At 42.7% G+C, this 17,577-nt stretch overlaps 1 pseudogene; it reads right to left on the bottom strand.

The window, feature by feature from the left end:
* Window positions 1-825: 825 nt before the first annotated feature.
* Window positions 826-1,815, bottom strand: LOC149436849 (uncharacterized; annotated as a pseudogene).
* Between the last annotated feature and the right edge of the window lie 15,762 nt (window positions 1,816-17,577).

Raw genomic sequence — 17,577 nt, 5'->3', positions numbered from 1 at the left:
ATGCCTGAGAGAGAGAGAGAGTGAATTCTGGGGAAGGAGTAGGAACAGTACTTGGGAGGCAATTGGGTCGCCAGCATGGAACCAATCCTATCTTTTTTGACAGTAGAAGCGTGCCCCAGTCCACCATAAGTTATTTTCTGCTTCTGTAGTCAAAGTTAAACTCAGTGTCAAGAGCACAAAGTCCAGCTTAACCTGCGTGTTGGATTCTTTTTGTGACGCTTACTCAGAAGATGAAAGTATTTTTCCAATTTAACCAAGTCAGCCTGATGCTCTCGTTTTCGTTGAGAGTTTCCCTCCAATTATCGGTTTATGTGCAGCCCATAGCGTCACAGGGGAGACCTCACCAGTGTCATTTATAAGCAAAAAATCTTTCATCTCTTTCTCCAGAATAGTACATTGAACAGGGTCACTAAGTAGAGATTCATTAAGGCACCAACAAAAAGGTCCCCTAAGGCTGCAGGGGGCGATGTTTGAGCAAAAGGACCATGGAATGATCTCATAGCTCCGTATCCCAAATAAGGGATTTGTACATTCCCTGAATGTCCAAAGTTGAGATGAAGATGTGATCCTGAAAAGGTCTGATGAGCGGCAGAAAAGTGTGTGTAGTCTCTTGTTGGCGGATAGCGCTCCTGCCAAATGTCCACCAGCCCGTTGGAGTGTATAAGTTTCGCAAGATGAAGGCTTTGTTTAGTGGGGCATTTAAGGCAAAGTTTCCCATTCCTGCTCTTATCAAGGGATTGATCTAAAGTTACATTAGAGTCTCCCCCCAACACAACCGTACCCTCTACATAGGAAAGTATATTTTGTAACATGGAAGTGAAAAAATTAATCTGACCCAAATTTGGTGCGTAATAGGAAATTAATGTATACATATGCCCATCCAGGGACCCTGACAAGAGAATATATCTGCCTTCTGGAGCTTCTATGAGAAGATGATGGGTGAGGATATTGAGGGAGGAAACCCAGTTGTAGAAGTATGTGTTCTCTCTCAGTAAATCTCCCAAAGGAGAACCCATATGACTTATTTTGATAGAAAAACTGCAGGCGGAATGGAAAAGACCACCAATATATCACTGCTTTCTGAGACGAGGCATGCAATAATGGTTTTAGGGAGCGCCTTTTCTGGATTGTAGTGGGGGAAAGGTCCGCAAAAACCTGTACAGGATGACCTTGAATGGATAAGTTCTCTGCCTTTCTGAATGCTCTCATGATTTCTTCCTTTAGCTTGTAGAAATGAGGCTCGACTACAAAGTCCCTAGGAAGACCATTTGAACGTAGAGGTTGCAGAACCCTATGAGCCCTATCAAGTTCCAAACGATGGTCAGGTTTGTCAGGAAGTAGCTCTTTAATAAAGGAGAATATTGCAGGATGAATATCTTTAACAGACTCTGGTAGGCCTCTAATCCGGAAATTACAGCGTCAAGATCTATTCTCCAGATCATCTATCTTCGATAAAGCGGCTTCAAGCTTCTCCCGAAGGTCCTGTATACGGGCCGTATTCTGGTTGGTTGTGGACATTGTGTGATCAACTTTCTGCTCTATGGCTTCCATCCGCGTGCCAATGTGTTGTAAATATGCCTGTATAGCAGAAGTGATCTGTGAGGCAGTTTGGGTTAGGCGGCATGACAGCATTTCAGAAATAGCGGCCATAAGGGAATTCAAATCAGTATTATTAACATAAAGCTGTGCAGGGCTCGAATCAGGCTGTATAAGGGAAGTGGTAATGTCTCCCATAGGCGTGAGTAGCAATGTGCCAAATATCCTCTCTAATAATGACTCCGTGGAAGCCGGGGAAGATACTGGAGATGAATACATACTCACTAAAAACCCAGTGTGGAGCAGGCCTCCTGGGTAGCTATATCCATATCGGCAATAGACTCCTCTCCCTCTGTGCCTTCTCCTTGCTGATTTGTGGGCACTACCTTGGAAGGCCCAGGTCCCGCTGTACAGGAGTCAAGCTGGCGAGATAAGTTCCTCCTGGCCAAACCTCTAGGCATATGGGTAACCCCCATGGAATCCCTGATGCCCAGGAAGTGGGGATAACAGCTGTGCTGGAGCAGTCAGCTGGAGCAGAACGGAACTCCCAGACTACTTTATTGACTTATTTTTAATAAAGGACTTGTCAAACATTTGGGTGTCTTTATGTCTAGGTTACTTTTTTTTTTTTTTTTTGTTAATGATGAACCTCTTACAAATGACAATAAAGGCAATATCTGTGGGGTGCCTTATTTTTAAGGGGACTTCCAGATTCTGCTAAGCCTGCAGACCCCCACAACCCTGACACATAGAAGAGGCTCTTGTTCTGATCAACCCCTCTCTCTGTTGAGCACATGCTCACCCCCCCTTTTTTTCCTGTCCAGTGTGACTGTATGCTTGGATTAAGGGTCTGGTATGAATTTTTAGGGGGACCTCACACCTTTTTTGAATGAGGATCAAAGCTAGGCTCGAAAGGGTTTTGAATGCATTTGGGGGGGGGGCTCTACGCAATTTTGACAAATTAAAAAAAAAACCTATACAGTTTACATTGCCAGCGATTTGTTTTTGAACAGAACCCCCCAAAGGTCCCCCAAATATTGCCTTTTTTTTAAGGCAGAGGGGAAATGTATATTTGCAATTTAAAATAATTTTTCCTTTTGTAAATGCCAGTGTTTAAAAAAAAAAAAAAAAGCACTGCTCCTGGCCAAATTATTATTATTTTTTTTTTTTCCCACTGGTACATGTTCCCAGGGCAGTGTCTACGCCAATACAATTTTTTTACAAGCTGCTGTCTATTAGCCCAGTAATTTGGCATTTTAATTTGACAGATTTGGCTTCCATCGATTTCAGGTTTAGCATCCAAACTCCTTTGAAGTTCACTGAACACTACTCAAACCAAACCCCAGGCAGTTCAGCTCATCCCTAGTATTAAGAACACCAGACACCTATAAAGATCAGCTAGCTCTGCTAAATGGCATTAGCCCCAGAACTACTATTATTATTATACAGTATTTGTATAGTGCCAACAGTTCGCTCAGCACTGTACATTACAATGGGGGACAATACATGAGACAGTACAATAACAATACAGTACGATACACAAGGGGTTCGAGGGCCCTGCTCCTTGGAGCTTACAATCTAGGAGGGAGGGGATGGTGGTACAGGAGGAGATAGCTGTTGGGGATGGAGTGGTAGGAAGAGTGGAGGAGATCGGCAGTTAGCAGAGGGTGGGGTAGGTTTCCCTGAAGAGGTGGGTTTTTAGGGTGCACCTAAAGGAGAGGAGAGTGGGTGATAGTCTGATGGATTGGGGTAGGGAGTTCCAGAGGATGGCTGATGCCCTGGAGAGGTCCTGGAGGCGGGCATGGGAGGAGGAGATCAGAGAACTAGAGAGAAGGAGGTCTTGTGAAGAGCGGGGAGTGCGTTTTGGGTGGTATTTGGATATTAGGTCAGTGATGTAGTTTGGGGCAGAATTATGGACAGCTTTGTACGTCAGTGTTAGCAGTTTGAATTTGATCCGTTGGGCAATCAGAAGCCAGTGGAGGGATTGGCAGAGGGGGGTGGCGGAAACGGAGCGGTTGGTAAGGTGGATGAGTCTGGACGCAGAATTCAGGATCGACTGAAGTGGGGATAGCCTGTGGTGAGGCAGGCCAGTGAGGAGGGAGTTGCAGTAGTCGAGTCATGATATGATGAGGGAGTGGATGAGCTGCTTAGTAGTTTCTGGGGCTAGGAATGGGCGTATTTTGGCAATGTTACGGAAGTGGAATCTGCATGAGTTTGTTAGCGATTGGACTTGGAGCTGGAAGGATAGATTGGAGTCGAGAACTATGCTGGAACCATCAAATAGCAGGTCAGTCAGCCACCGTTTAAGGAACCTCTAGTGCAGCTTTTCTCAACCTTTTCAACACAGAGGAGCCCTTGAAATAGCTCTCTGTTCTCAGGGAACCCTCTGCTAAAAATGACCTATATCTACAACTCCGGATACATTAGTTTGATGGTCAGTAGGAAGAATGCTCCTTACACTTGAGGTTATTGGGAAGAATTACCCCCTGACAGATAGTTAAAAAGATCAATGGTGTCAGTTGTGTCTTATCTAAGAAGCAGAAATTGCTCATAGCTCAAGGAACCCCTAGCAACCTCTGGAGGAACCCTGGTTGAGAAATCCTTGTCTACAGGTACCCTTGTTAAGAATGGTTTCTGTATTATACCGAGCTGAGGGGACGTTTAGGCCTTCTACACAGAGGCCCTCTAGTTTAAAAGTGATTGCCTTTCAGAGCAGTAGGCTGTTGAGGTATATCTACATTAACTACTTCCTGCCCGCCTGCAATGTACTGTGGTTGGGCAGCCGTTGTAGGCAATGTGATGTACCCGTACACCGCTGTCTACTTCGGGGTTTTTGGTGCATGCCTGCGCGCTCCCAGCCGGCACCCGCTGTGATTGTACACAGCGGAAGCCTGTCAGCAAGTCCTGGCCAGGACCTCTTGATCGGCTGTGTACAATCACAGACCGGAGCTAAGAGCTCTGTGTTGATGATCAGCACAGAGCTCTGTACATAGGGAACGATCTCTGTGTTTCGCAGGGATGAGAAACTTGAAGATTTATTAGTGAAATACGTATACACACATTACACATAGTTAGGTACACATTTAAGTCCTTGATCTAGATGTTAACTCCTTCCCAGCCAGTGTCATTAGTACAGTAATATTTTCACTGATCACTGTAGTAATGTCACTGGTGATGTCAGTGGCAGTTATTCCGTTCCCCCAAGCATCAGTTATTGTCGGATTGCCCAACGCACTATTAAAGTACAGTTATAAGTCGCTGATCACCTCTATTAGTAGCATACATTTTTCTTGTTAAAAATTCCGGTACATATACCATAGTTTGCAGATGCTATAATGTTCATGCAACCAATCAATATATACTTGGTCTTTTTTTTTATCAAAAGACCTGTAGCAAAATACATTTTGGCTAAAATTTATTTTATTTTTTTACTGGATATGTTTTATATTAGAAAGTATAAAATGTGTTTTTTCAAAATTTTCAGTCTTTTTTCGTTAATATAGGACAAAAAATTATCTAATGGTGATCAAATACCACCAAAAGAAAGTTCTATTTGTGTGAAAAAAAATTCTATAAATTTTGTTTGGGTGCAGTGTTGCATGAACGAATTACGGTTGCTGGTTTGTGTAGTTCGATACAATAGAGGAGCTACTGTACCTCATATTGTTGAAAAAGTACATTTTGATTCCGATAGAAAGGTGTCAGAACACACAGTGATCACAGTCCCCAGCTTAGAGGTGACATGATCATTTTAAATACTGGTGCAGTTCCTACTATCTGACACAGATCAGCCCCTGCTTGCAGCTTCTCACTTTGTAACTTGCTACAAAGTTACCATGTTGCAGTCTTATTCTCGGATATCTCACCTTTTGGGGCAGAGTAAGGGGGGCAAAATCTATACGAGGAAAACCTCATTTTCGGAGAGATATAAGAGTCTGGCAGGAGGTTTCATCCACGGCCGCCCACACCAAACTGATTGTGTATTTTAGATGGAGCCAGCCATTACAAAACTAGATTATTTAAAAAAAAAAAAAAAGACTCCTTTCACTGCCACGTTCTGTACTGATAAAAATAAACTGTGATATTCAATGGTCCTTTGAAGGGAAGCTGCTACAACAGGTTCACTTTTTTTTTTTAAATTCATTTCTATATATGCTGCCTCTGCGGGGGGGGGGGGGTGTTGTAGGTGGTCTGTGCCATGTGGTCGATCCAAGTCCTTCATAGACGCCACAAGCAGCTCCTGAATACTGGGCAGCCCGAGAAGGGATTGCTCTTCATAGAGCAGAATGTTACACCTCTGTACATTTCACAGCGACTTGGCGGATTTCCAGGCTCTCCCTGTGCTGGATGTTTGAATTTCAAATGAACTGACAAAATGATCATGTTTCTGCATTCCATTAATTAATATGATTAGATGAACATTAATATCATTAAAACTTGAGCACATTACTGTATGTTGTAATTATAACAAGTAAAACCCATTAGAATGGGGCGCCCTCTGGTGGTGACTGCTGCCTACACAGCTGATTTTAGTTTTGTACGGTTATTATTTTTATAGCGCCAACAGTGTTTTATAAAATAAAGGGAGGCTGTATAGTTACAAAACAATTCAAGAAAAAAGGGTTAGGAGGGCCCTGCTTGTTTATAATAAATGCTTAAAGCAGTACTTAACCCCCACCCCCATGTTTTGTTTTTTTGCCCCTCTTACCTGTATTGCTGCACTTTCTTCAAAACACATATCCACACAGCAAATCCAGCATTGTGCCTCTGCGATCCGCTGGTCTGGTGACATTGCTGTGACCCCGCACTGCCATTTTAGTACTCATCAAGGTGTAGGCACCCAGCTACCAATGACATGCCGGGCCTGCCTTTCAGCTGCTCTCTATGCCCAACCCAGGTTGGCTGCACTTTCCTCATGCTGTCAAAGCATGGAGAAAGAGGAGAGCCGGTAGTCAGAAAGTGTATTTAAAAAATCAGAGGCAGTCCAGTACAGTCCCTAGCCCCTACGGTGTCCATCAGTGCTGCCAGTCAGTATCCATCAATGCCGCCAGTCATCAGTGTCACCTATCGGTGCCCATAAGTGCTGCATATCAGTGCAGCCTCATCAGCGCACATCGGTGAAAGAGAAAAATTACCTGTTTGCAAAATTATTGGTCTTTTTTCGTTTTGTTTAGAAAAAAATTTAAAAAAAACATTAAATTAAATACCACCAAAAGAAAGCTCTATATGTCTAAAAAAAAAAAAAAAAGTACTAAAAGTTTCATATGGGTACAGTGTTGCATGACCGCGCAATAGTCATTCAAAGTGCAACAGCACTGAAAGCTGAAAATTGACCTGTGCAGGAAGGGGGTGAAAGTGCCCGGTAGGCAAGTGGTTAAAGTTTGGATTTCATTTTTTTTTTTTTCCATGGCATAAATCCAAATTCATTTATTGGTTTACACAGCCCGCACGTTTCTGGGTTCTTGATTTCTCACGCAGATACTACTGGATTGGCCAGTAACTCTTCTGATCCAGCAATTTGCTTCCCTCCACAGATTTCACACAGTGAAGTCCTAGTTTGAGTCCATTCAAGGTTATTACTTTGACTGAAGTCCTGGTGAAAGTTTTTTTTTTTTTCTGACCGCTGAAATGCCTTGTAAAGTTTTTTGGTGTAAACCAATACATGATTTTGGACTCTTTTATCCTTTTTGGTCTGGCACTTCTTCCATTGGTACGTTTTTTTCTGGTAACCTGCTGGGGTACTCACTGAAGAGTAGCCCTGTCTGTTGTGAGCAGCCTAACCTGAGCCAGTGACCTCTCCAAATGGTTTTTGTGCTCTCACTATTTGGGTGTTTTTTTTTTTTTTCTTTAATTAGAGCCTGACAGGAACAATGACGCTGACTTAACTAGATCAAGCTCTGATCTAGTTAACCACTTTCCCTCCAGAGGATTTACCACCCTTCCTGAACAGGCCAACTCAATATTGAGCCCTATGGACTAAGACTGGCATGCCATTAAAGTTCATGTGCGTTTAAAGGCAAGCATCCCAATACTTTTGGCAATATAGTGTATTTAGAGTTATGCTTCAAAAGTTGCATACCCTGGCAGAAATTGGGAAAATTTTGTCATTGATATTGAAAATATGACTCATCATGCCAAAAACTGTGTTTTTATTTTAGGATAGTGATCATACGAAGCCATTTATTATCTCATTGTTGTTTGGCTATTTTTTAAAGCCTGATGATACCAGAAATCACCCAAATGGACCTGATCAAAAGTTTACATACCCTGGAATGTTTGGCCTTGGTACAGACACACAAGGTGACACACACGGGTTAAAATGGCAATTAAAGGTTAATGTCCCACATCTGTGGATTTTTAAATTGCAATTAGTGTCTATGTATAAATATTCAATGAGTTTGTTAGCTCTCACGTGAATGCAGTGCGCAGGCTAGATACTGAGCAATGGGGAGCAGAAACTGTCAAAAGATCTGTGTAACAAGGTAATGGAACTTTACAAAGATGAAAAAGGCTATAAAAAGATATCCAAAGCCTTGACTATACCAGTAAGTACTGTTTAATCACTTATTAAGAAGTGGAAAGTTTGGGCAACTCTTGATACCAAGCCAAGGTTAGGTAGACCAAGAAAGATTGCATAGCTTCCTGAAGAATTGTTCAGGATACAAGGAAAAACCTATAGGTAACCTCAGGAGCAATACAGGCTGCTCTGGAAAAAAACAGTGTGGTTGTTTCAAGGAGCACGATATGATGATACGTGAACAAAAATTAGCAGCATGGTTGAGTTACCAGAAAGAATCCTTTACTGTACCCATTCCAAAAAGAAGCCCGTTTACAATATGCCCGACAACATCTTGACACACCTCACAGCTTCTGGCAGGCTGTAATCTTGAGGGACCAAAAGAAAATAGAGCTTTATGGTCACAACCATAAGTGCTGCTTTGAGGGGGTTAACAAGGCCCATAGCGACAAGAATACCATCCACACTGTGAAGCATGGTGGTGGCTCACTGATGTTTTTTTGGGGGGGTGAGCACTAAAAGCATGGAGAATCTTATGAAAATTGATGGCAAGATGAATGCAGAATGTTATCAGAAAATAATAGCAGACAATTTGCAGTCTTCTGCACGAAACCTGTGAATGGGACGCTTGTGGACTTTTCAGCTCAACAGTGACTCTAAGCACAAGGCCAAGTTGATCCTCCAGTGGTTACAGCAGAAGAAGGTGAAGGTGGCCATCACAGTCTCCTGACCTTAATTTCATGGAGCCATTCTAGGGAGATCTCACACGTGGAGTTCATGCAAGATGACCAAAGACTTTGCTTGACATGGAGACATTTTGCCAAGACGAATGGGCAGTTATACCACCTGCCAGAATTCTGGGCTTCATAGACGACTATTACAAAAGACTGCACGCTGTCCTTGATGCTAAAGGGAGTAATACACAGTAATAAGAACTAAGGGGATGCAGGCTTTTGAACAGGGGGCATTTCATTGGTTTACTTGTTGCCATGTTTTGTTTAATGATTGAGCCATTCTGTTATAACCCTCAGGTGAATATGAATCCCATAAGAAATAAAATAAATGTTTTGCTTGCTTACTCATGGTACATGCTGTATATTACCAATATTCCAAAGGGATGCAAACTTTTGGGCACAACAGTATGTACAGTATTTATTGTGTAATAATTTATGCTGCACTTTACAAGCGATACATTCATATCATTCCCTGCTATCAAGGAGCTTGTAAGGTAAGGTCCCTATCTCACATACTAGGCCAACTTTGACAGAAGCCAATTAACCAGCATATTTTTGGAGGGTGAGAGGAAATCCACACAAGCACAGATGGACCATGCAAACTCCATGTAGATAGGGTCCTACCTGTGAATCAAACTAGGCGCCCCTAGTGCTGCAAGGCAGAAGTGCTAATCACTAAACCACCGTGCAAAGAAAAATCCATCACAATCTGGAAAACAGCAGAAAAAAGCAATTATTTAACTGATTTTTATCAGCAGATTTTTACAACACTGCTCGGAGCAGGGAGGGAGTGTAAGCTGTCTGTTCTAATGACTGAGAATCATCTGTGCTGCGTATGTGATTTTGTCTTTGTAACGACAGGTTACTTGCTCTTAATGTATAGTTAAGGCAGAGAATTTCCAGCTTCATACATTTGAGTAATCATGTTAATGTTGTCGGCGTTCTTCTCATTCTGAAGGGCTTCTTGATCTGGAATTTGTAAATTGTTTTACAATCTCCTCCTTAGTTGTGAAAATGGGATATCAGACCGTACTGCTTGTCTTGTGTCAGAAGAAATATTCTATTATCTTTCCATAGAATTAGATGGACATTGTCTAGATACCTTCAAGTGAAGTGGGACAGAGTAAGTGTGAAGATCTCACCAGAATAAAAGAAAATTATATATAATGTGTCCTGATACTGCAGAGATGTATACAGATGTCAGGAAACTGAGAATAACTCAAAGTTATAAAATTTTATGTGAACTCAATAGTGAAACTAAAGCCATGGCAGGCAGTTCAGCTACTATGGGGCCCAGATACAGGGGACATGGACTGTCTGGCCATATAGTGATTAATGAATGTAGCAATAGCTTCTGGCAATTGCATTTGGGTAAAATGAATATATATTTTGTGTGAGAACTTCACTTGCTAAATTGATTTTGAGATGGAAATTGGAGATATGTGCTTTACACATGGATATCACCCTGGGTGAACTATTTTACTTGCTAAAAGATTTATAATTCTGCTGCCCATCTTGTGATTCATACTGCTCTGCCACACTACATAGCCTGGATGATTAACCTGTGGAAGGGGGTGTATTGTATATTAGAGCTTAACTTGTGCATGTTGTATAGTATTGTATATGAAAATGGAAAGTGTGCATTGGATATCCGAGTGGAAGACTGGGATGTATTGTATATCAGAGTAGTGGAAGGGGATGTATTGTATATCAAAGTGAAAGAGAATATGTTGTATATCACAGTGGAAGGGAGTATATTGTATATCAAATTGGAAGGTGTGCATTGCATAAGAGTGTAAGAGGAGGTGCATGGTATAACAGTGGAAGGGGAAGTATTGTTTATCGGAGTGGAAAGGGATGTATTGTATATCGGAGTGGAAGGGGTTGTATTGTGTATCGGAGTGGAAGGGATTGTATTGTGTATAGGAGTGGAAGGGGATGTATTGTGTATCGGAGTGGAAGGGATTGTATTGTGTATCGGAGTGGAAGGGGATGTATTGTATATCGGAGTGGAAGGGGATGTATTGTATATCGGAGTGGAAGGGGATGTATTGTGTATAGGAGTGGAAGGGGTTGTATTGTATATCGGAGTGGAAGGGGATGTATTGTATATCGGAGTGGAAGGGGATGTATTGTATATCGGAGTGGAAGGGGTTGTATTGTGTATCGGAGTGGAAGGGATTGTATTGTGTATAGGAGTGGAAGGGGATGTATTGTGTATCGGAGTGGAAGGGATTGTATTGTGTATCGGAGTGGAAGGGGATGTATTGTATATCGGAGTGGAAGGAGATGTATTGTATATCGGAGTGGAAGGGGATGTATTGTATATCGGAGTGGAAGGGGATGTATTGTATATCGGAGTGGAAGGGGATGTATTGTATATCGGAGTGGAAGGGGATGTATTGTATATCGGAGTGGAAGGGGATGTATTGTGTATAGGAGTGGAAGGGGTTGTATTGTATATCGGAGTGGAAGGGGATGTATTGTATATCGGAGTGGAAGGGGATGTATTGTATATCGGAGTGGAAGGGGATGTATTGTATATCGGAGTGGAAGGGGATGTATTGTATATCGGAGTGGAAGGGGATGTATTGCGTATCGGAGTGGAAGGGGATGTATTGCGTATCGGAATGGAAGGGGTTGTATTGCGTATCGGAATGGAAGGGGTTGTATTGCGTATCGGAGTGGAAGGGGATGTATTGCGTATCGGAGTGGAAGGGGATGTATTGCGTATCGGAGTGGAAGGGGATGTATTGCGTATCGGAGTGGAAGGGGATGTATTGCGTATCGGAGTGGAAGGGGATGTATTGCGTATCGGAGTGGAAGGGGATGTATTGCGTATCGGAGTGGAAGGGGATGTATTGCGTATCGGAGTGGAAGGGGATGTATTGCGTATCGGAGTGGAAGGGGATGTATTGCGTATCGGAGTGGAAGGGGATGTATTGCGTATCGGAGTGGAAGGGGATGTATTGCGTATCGGAGTGGAAGGGGATGTATTGCGTATCGGAGTGGAAGGGGATGTATTGCGTATCGGAGTGGAAGGGGATGTATTGCGTATCGGAGTGGAAGGGGATGTATTGCGTATCGGAGTGGAAGGGGATGTATTGCGTATCGGAGTGGAAGGGGATGTATTGCGTATCGGAGTGGAAGGGGATGTATTGCGTATCGGAGTGGAAGGGGATGTATTGCGTATCGGAGTGGAAGGGGATGTATTGCGTATCGGAGTGGAAGGGGATGTATTGCGTATCGGAGTGGAAGGGGATGTATTGCGTATCGGAGTGGAAGGGGATGTATTGCGTATCGGAGTGGAAGGGGATGTATTGCGTATCGGAGTGGAAGGGGATGTATTGCGTATCGGAGTGGAAGGGGATGTATTGCGTATCGGAGTGGAAGGGGATGTATTGCGTATCGGAGTGGAAGGGGATGTATTGCGTATCGGAGTGGAAGGGGATGTATTGCGTATCGGAGTGGAAGGGGATGTATTGCGTATCGGAGTGGAAGGGGATGTATTGTGTATCACAGTGGAAGGGGTTGTATTTTACTTCGGACTGGAAGTGGTTGTACAATGGGCGCTCAAGTCAAACCGGGACTTTTCATTTTACAGTTATAAAAAGGGATGCAGTAGTAAGTGGCAAGTGTGTCCTATTACTGATAGGCGGCTCACATGTCGCAGGGCAGTCCAGAGACTGTTAATCAATATGGCAGACAACAGTGTTAGTGCGTGCATGGAACAACGTGTGGTGATGAAGTTTCTTGTGTACGAAGGCGTAAAACGCGCACATACCTGCAGAAGACTTCAAACACAGTATGGTGATGAGATGCTCTGCCGCAGTAAGGCCCCTTTCACATGGATGTTCCAGTCGGGTCCGCCTGCCCATTTTCCAGGCAGACCCGACTGGAACCTTAATTCTCCTCTTCCCCTTCCATCCATCAGATCGGGCCGGATGGAAAAAGACAGGTGGTCTGTTTTCATCTGACCGCCCATTGAAGAGAGTGAGCTGCTCTGTGTCCGCTCTGCAGCAGAGAGATCCCCTGCTGAGCAGGCGGATCCGTTCAACGGGTCCGCCCATGTGAAAGGACCCTAAGACATTTGAATGGTGTAAACGTTTCAAAGATGGCCGCACGTCCGTCAGTGATGATCCCAGCCATGGTGGTTCCCAGCCCACAGCAGTCATTCCTGTGCACATTCGCCTCATCCTGGATAATAAACTCATAACCTGTCATGAAATTGCACAAGAGAGACAAATCTTCCTGTGGGAACGGTGAACACAATGATGACGAAGTGAAGCCGGCTGTCTTAGGATGGTTCAGGCGTACTGACAAATCTTCCTATGCCGAAGCTTTCTAGGCATTAGTTAAATGCTGGGATAACGGTATAATTGTAGCAGGGGAGTATGTTGAAAAATAAATGCAGTCTCCACTCCTTGAAATTTGTTCTTTTATTGTATACACTCAAAAGTCCTGGTTTGACTTTAACGCCCCTAATATTCAGGAGTGGAAGGGGTTGTACTGTACTGTATATCAGAGTGGGACTGGATGTTTTGTATTTCAGAGTGAAAGCTGTGTTTTTATCAGAGTGGAATGGAAGGGGGTATACAGTACACAGGGTTGCTGTAGTCAGAATATAAAAATTGGGCAGGTGCCTTGGGCCCACCACCAGGCCACCCCCCCCCCCCTCCTTACAGTCCCAGATTGCATGGCCATAGCCTAGTTTAATCCCAAAAATCCCCACTGCTGATCACTGTAATCGGCGCAGCAAGAACTTGCTCTCAAACTTTGCCTCCTAAAATAGAGGGTCCCATTGTGCTGATCAATGCAGTGAGCAGTGGGACTTGTGGGGTAATATTATTATTATAATGCAGTGTTTATATAGCGCCAAAGAGTTTGCTCAGCGCTGTACATTAGAGTGGGGGGGCAGTACATGAGACAATACAGTAACAATACAATACACGAGGGGTTCGAGGGCCCTGCTCTTTCGAGGTTACAATCTAGGAGGGAGGGGGTAGAGGTACAGGAGGAAGTGGCTGTGGGGATGGAGTGGTAGGAGGAGTGGAGGAGAATGGCTATTAGGTGAGGGTGGGGTAGGCTTCCCTGAAGAAATGGGTTTTCAGGGTGTGCCTGAAGGTGAGGAGGGTAGGTGACAGTCTGATGGATTGGGGTAGGGAGTTCCAGAGGATGGCGGAAGTCCTGGAGAAGTCCTGCAGTCAGGCATGGGAGGTGGAGACTAGAGAGTAGGAGGTCTTGTGAGGAGTGAAGGGCACGGGTAGGGTGGTATTTGGGTATCAGGTCAGTGAGGTAGTTTTGGGGCAGCATTATGATTGGCTTTCTATGTCAGAGTTAGTAATTTGAATTTAATGGGCAATCGGGAGCCAGTGGAGGGATTGGCAGAGGGGGGAGGCAGAAGTGGAGCGGTTGGTGAGGTGGATGAGTCTAGCTGCTGAGTTCAGGATAGTCTGGAGCGGGGATAGCATGTGTTTGGGTAGGCCAGTGAGAAGGGAGTTGCAGTAGTCCAGGCGTGAGATAATAAGGGAGTGAACGAGTTGTTTAGTGGTGTCTGGGGTGAGGAACAAACGTATCTTGGAGATGTTGTGGAGGTGGAGCCTGCATGAATTTGATCGTCATCGGACATGAGGTTGGAAGGATATAAGGGTATAGTGGGCTACGCCTCTGAAATCCAGAAATCATAGCATAAGCCACGGATTTTTCATAGAACCTTTTGTTGCCTTTCCACCATCCTTTCGCAACTGTTTTCTACAGTTCTTACTTTGGATAGAATTCACCAGTGTTACCATATTCTGAATTGTGCCAGGAATTCAGGAATTGTTATGAACAGGTGCAGGCACCCGTACAGTATTATATTTCCACTTCATTATGCACAGGATACTGTACATAGACTATGCAAAAGCTATACATGTGTATGCGTGTGTTTAAAAAAGAATATATAACCACTTGCCGACTGCATCACTTAGATGTGCACCAGCAAAGAGGTCCTCCTGTGTTGAATCACGTACCTAGTACATGATCCAGCTCTTCCAGGTAGAGGGGGTGCGCTGATTAGAAACCGCACAAGACGATCAGTAGGTCCCAGCTAATGATTGACGGCCGAGACCCGAAGAGGCTGACAGGACAGAGCTCTGTGTATGTAAACAATACATAATTCTGCCCTTTCAGCGGGGATGTGCCAATTTTTGATTCCCTGCAAAGCAGGAAATAAAAAAAACGGCTCTGCCTATTTTTAATGGTTTAGATGAAGTTGTCTACCCTATCTATATACAAGTCTCTTGCTGACCTTTCCATACTCTTTGTTATTCTTTGTTTATCTGTGTTGATGATGTTGATATTTGTATAACTTGGAAAAACTTAATGAATGTGCAATTATGAAAAAAAAATGGCTCATCCCCTAGTAAAAGCACCACACTGTACACACTGTTAGGCATACACTTAACCCTTTGATTGCCCCTAGATGTTAACCCCTTCCCAACCAGTATCATTAGTACTGTGTCAGTGTATGTTAGCTCCGATCATTGTATTAGTATCACTGGTTCCCACAAAGTGTCAGTTAGTGTCAAATTGACTCCCGTACTATTACAGTCCCTGTATTAAGTAGTAATTCGCTGATCACTGCCATACTAGTATTTCAGTATATATCCCATAGTTTGTAGATGCTATAGCTTTCACAGAAACCAATCAACAAACACTTATTGGGAATTGTTTTACCAAAAATATATAGCAAAATACATTTTGGCCTAAATTTATGAAGACATTTTTATTGGATATGTTTTATAGCAAAAAGTAAAAAAAAATATTGTTTTTTGTTTTTTCTTAAATTGTCGGTCGCAAAAAAAAAGAGCCCCAGTGGTGATCAAATACCACCAAAAGAAAGTTCTGCTTGTGTGAAAAAAAATTGTATAAACTTAATGCAGGTACAGAGTTGCGTGACCGAGCAATTGTCAGTTAAAGTAATGCAGTGTGGTATAGCAAAAAATGGCCTGGTCAGGAAAATAAAAAAAATTAAAGAAAATAAAAAAAAAAAAAATATATATATATATATATATATATATATATATATATATATATATATATATATGAAAATATTAAAAAGGTTTGATTCTTCCTGAAAGCCGTGTCTTGTAGTCCAATGGTCCCAGTTCCTGCTTTTCAAAGAGAACCCAAGTTGTATGAATATAATGTTATTTAAAAAAAAAAAAAGAAAAAAAAAAAATATATATATATGAAAATATTAAAAAGGTTTGATTCTTCCTGAAGGCCGTGTTTTGTAGTCCAATGGTCCCAGTTCCTGCTTTTCAAAGAGAACCCAATTTCCTAAATTTTACATTGGTACTTGTCAGTCACTGGTACAGATAATCTTCCTGTACGGTTGGCGCAGATCGGTAGCTGGTAGATGATTGTAGAATGTCATTTATTTTTCTCCAACAACCTCATCCTAATCACTCTGGTAATTTGGAGATCTACATACTGGAACGCCACGCTTTATACTCAATCTTTTCTCTACAAAGAAGACTTTATCAGCACTGTTGCTGTATTTTTGTAAAAATGCATTGCGTATAAAAGCTGTTTGTATCACCTCCTATATATATATTCTCCCGAAAAATTCTCAGGCAATGTTAAACAAACAGCAGTATATATAATCTGCTCTGCTATCGGCGTGTTGATTAGTGTGTGGATGTGTACTTGTACTGCGCTCACACTGGGCCTGTCTCGTTCTCTCCTGAGAGGGTCTATCCTTTCTCACCTTCACTTACTGTGACTCCAATCCACTGTTCCTTATCAGCGGCTGGCAGCCTGCTGATGAGCTGACTTATCATGCACACTGCTGCTGCTGCTGACTTATCTCTCCTAGGGAAAGAGATGGGAGCAGCGCACAAACTCCAGGAAAAAGTCAGATGGAGAACTGAATACTTATCATGTCCGAACGCCTTCCCTGTACATCACACTCAGATAGAGGACTATGAAAGCCGGGGATGACATTCACTGCAAAGAAAATACATAATTCAGCTGCTCACCTCGTTGTACGTCTGTTTCGTTTAGGCGGTTGTTTCTTCCTATATTAAAAATCCCCAGGGTGCTCCGTGATGTCTGTGGGGCCAAATTTTAGCCCCAATTGCGTTGCAGGTTAGAAAAATGATCCAGTCGGCCATCCTTCTTGTCTCAAGGATTTTATATAATCGTTATTGTACAAGATTTATATTCACTGGAATTTCAGCCCAATTGAGCCTAAACCAGGCTTGCTGGCAGTTTTTGCAAATAATTGCCAATTCATACACTTAAAGCAAAATTCCAGGAATGCGATTGGTTTAAACACTTACTCAGGGTCTGCTTGGCTCAGATAAATTATGCAGATACCTTATTTATTTTTTTGTGTGTGTTTTGGCTGAGATGGAGATCGAGAAGTTGAATGCAACGCAATTTTACTTTTCAAAAGTGCAATACAGAGGATGAATTTCCAGTCTTTTGAAGTGTAAGACAGCAGTGAATTTCTTAATCCCTGTCTCTATGAAGAATTTATGTTGATTGAGGAAACATGGAAGAAATAGGGAGGGTCCATATAGGACTGAACTAACTAGCATTAAACAGGAGAGGGGGACAGAGGCAGACACCAAAACACATAAGCTGTAATGGCCCTAAACTGTCATTAGATGACAGCCTCTTACAGAACAATAACAACCTGATGCTGTTCAATACAACACAGAAAATTGCAAAGAAGTGGGACAGAACATACCAGCAATTACTAAATAGACATGTGAATTTTGTTTTGTTACGAATCGAAAT

The sequence above is a fragment of the Staurois parvus genome, unplaced genomic scaffold, assembly GCF_062004578.1.
Source record: "Staurois parvus isolate SC_StPar_1 unplaced genomic scaffold, SC_StPar_1.0 ptg001330l, whole genome shotgun sequence".
Classification (NCBI taxonomy): domain Eukaryota; kingdom Metazoa; phylum Chordata; class Amphibia; order Anura; family Ranidae; genus Staurois; species Staurois parvus.
Note: the sequence above shows the minus strand (reverse complement) of the source record. Positions and strands in the feature narration are given on the sequence as shown.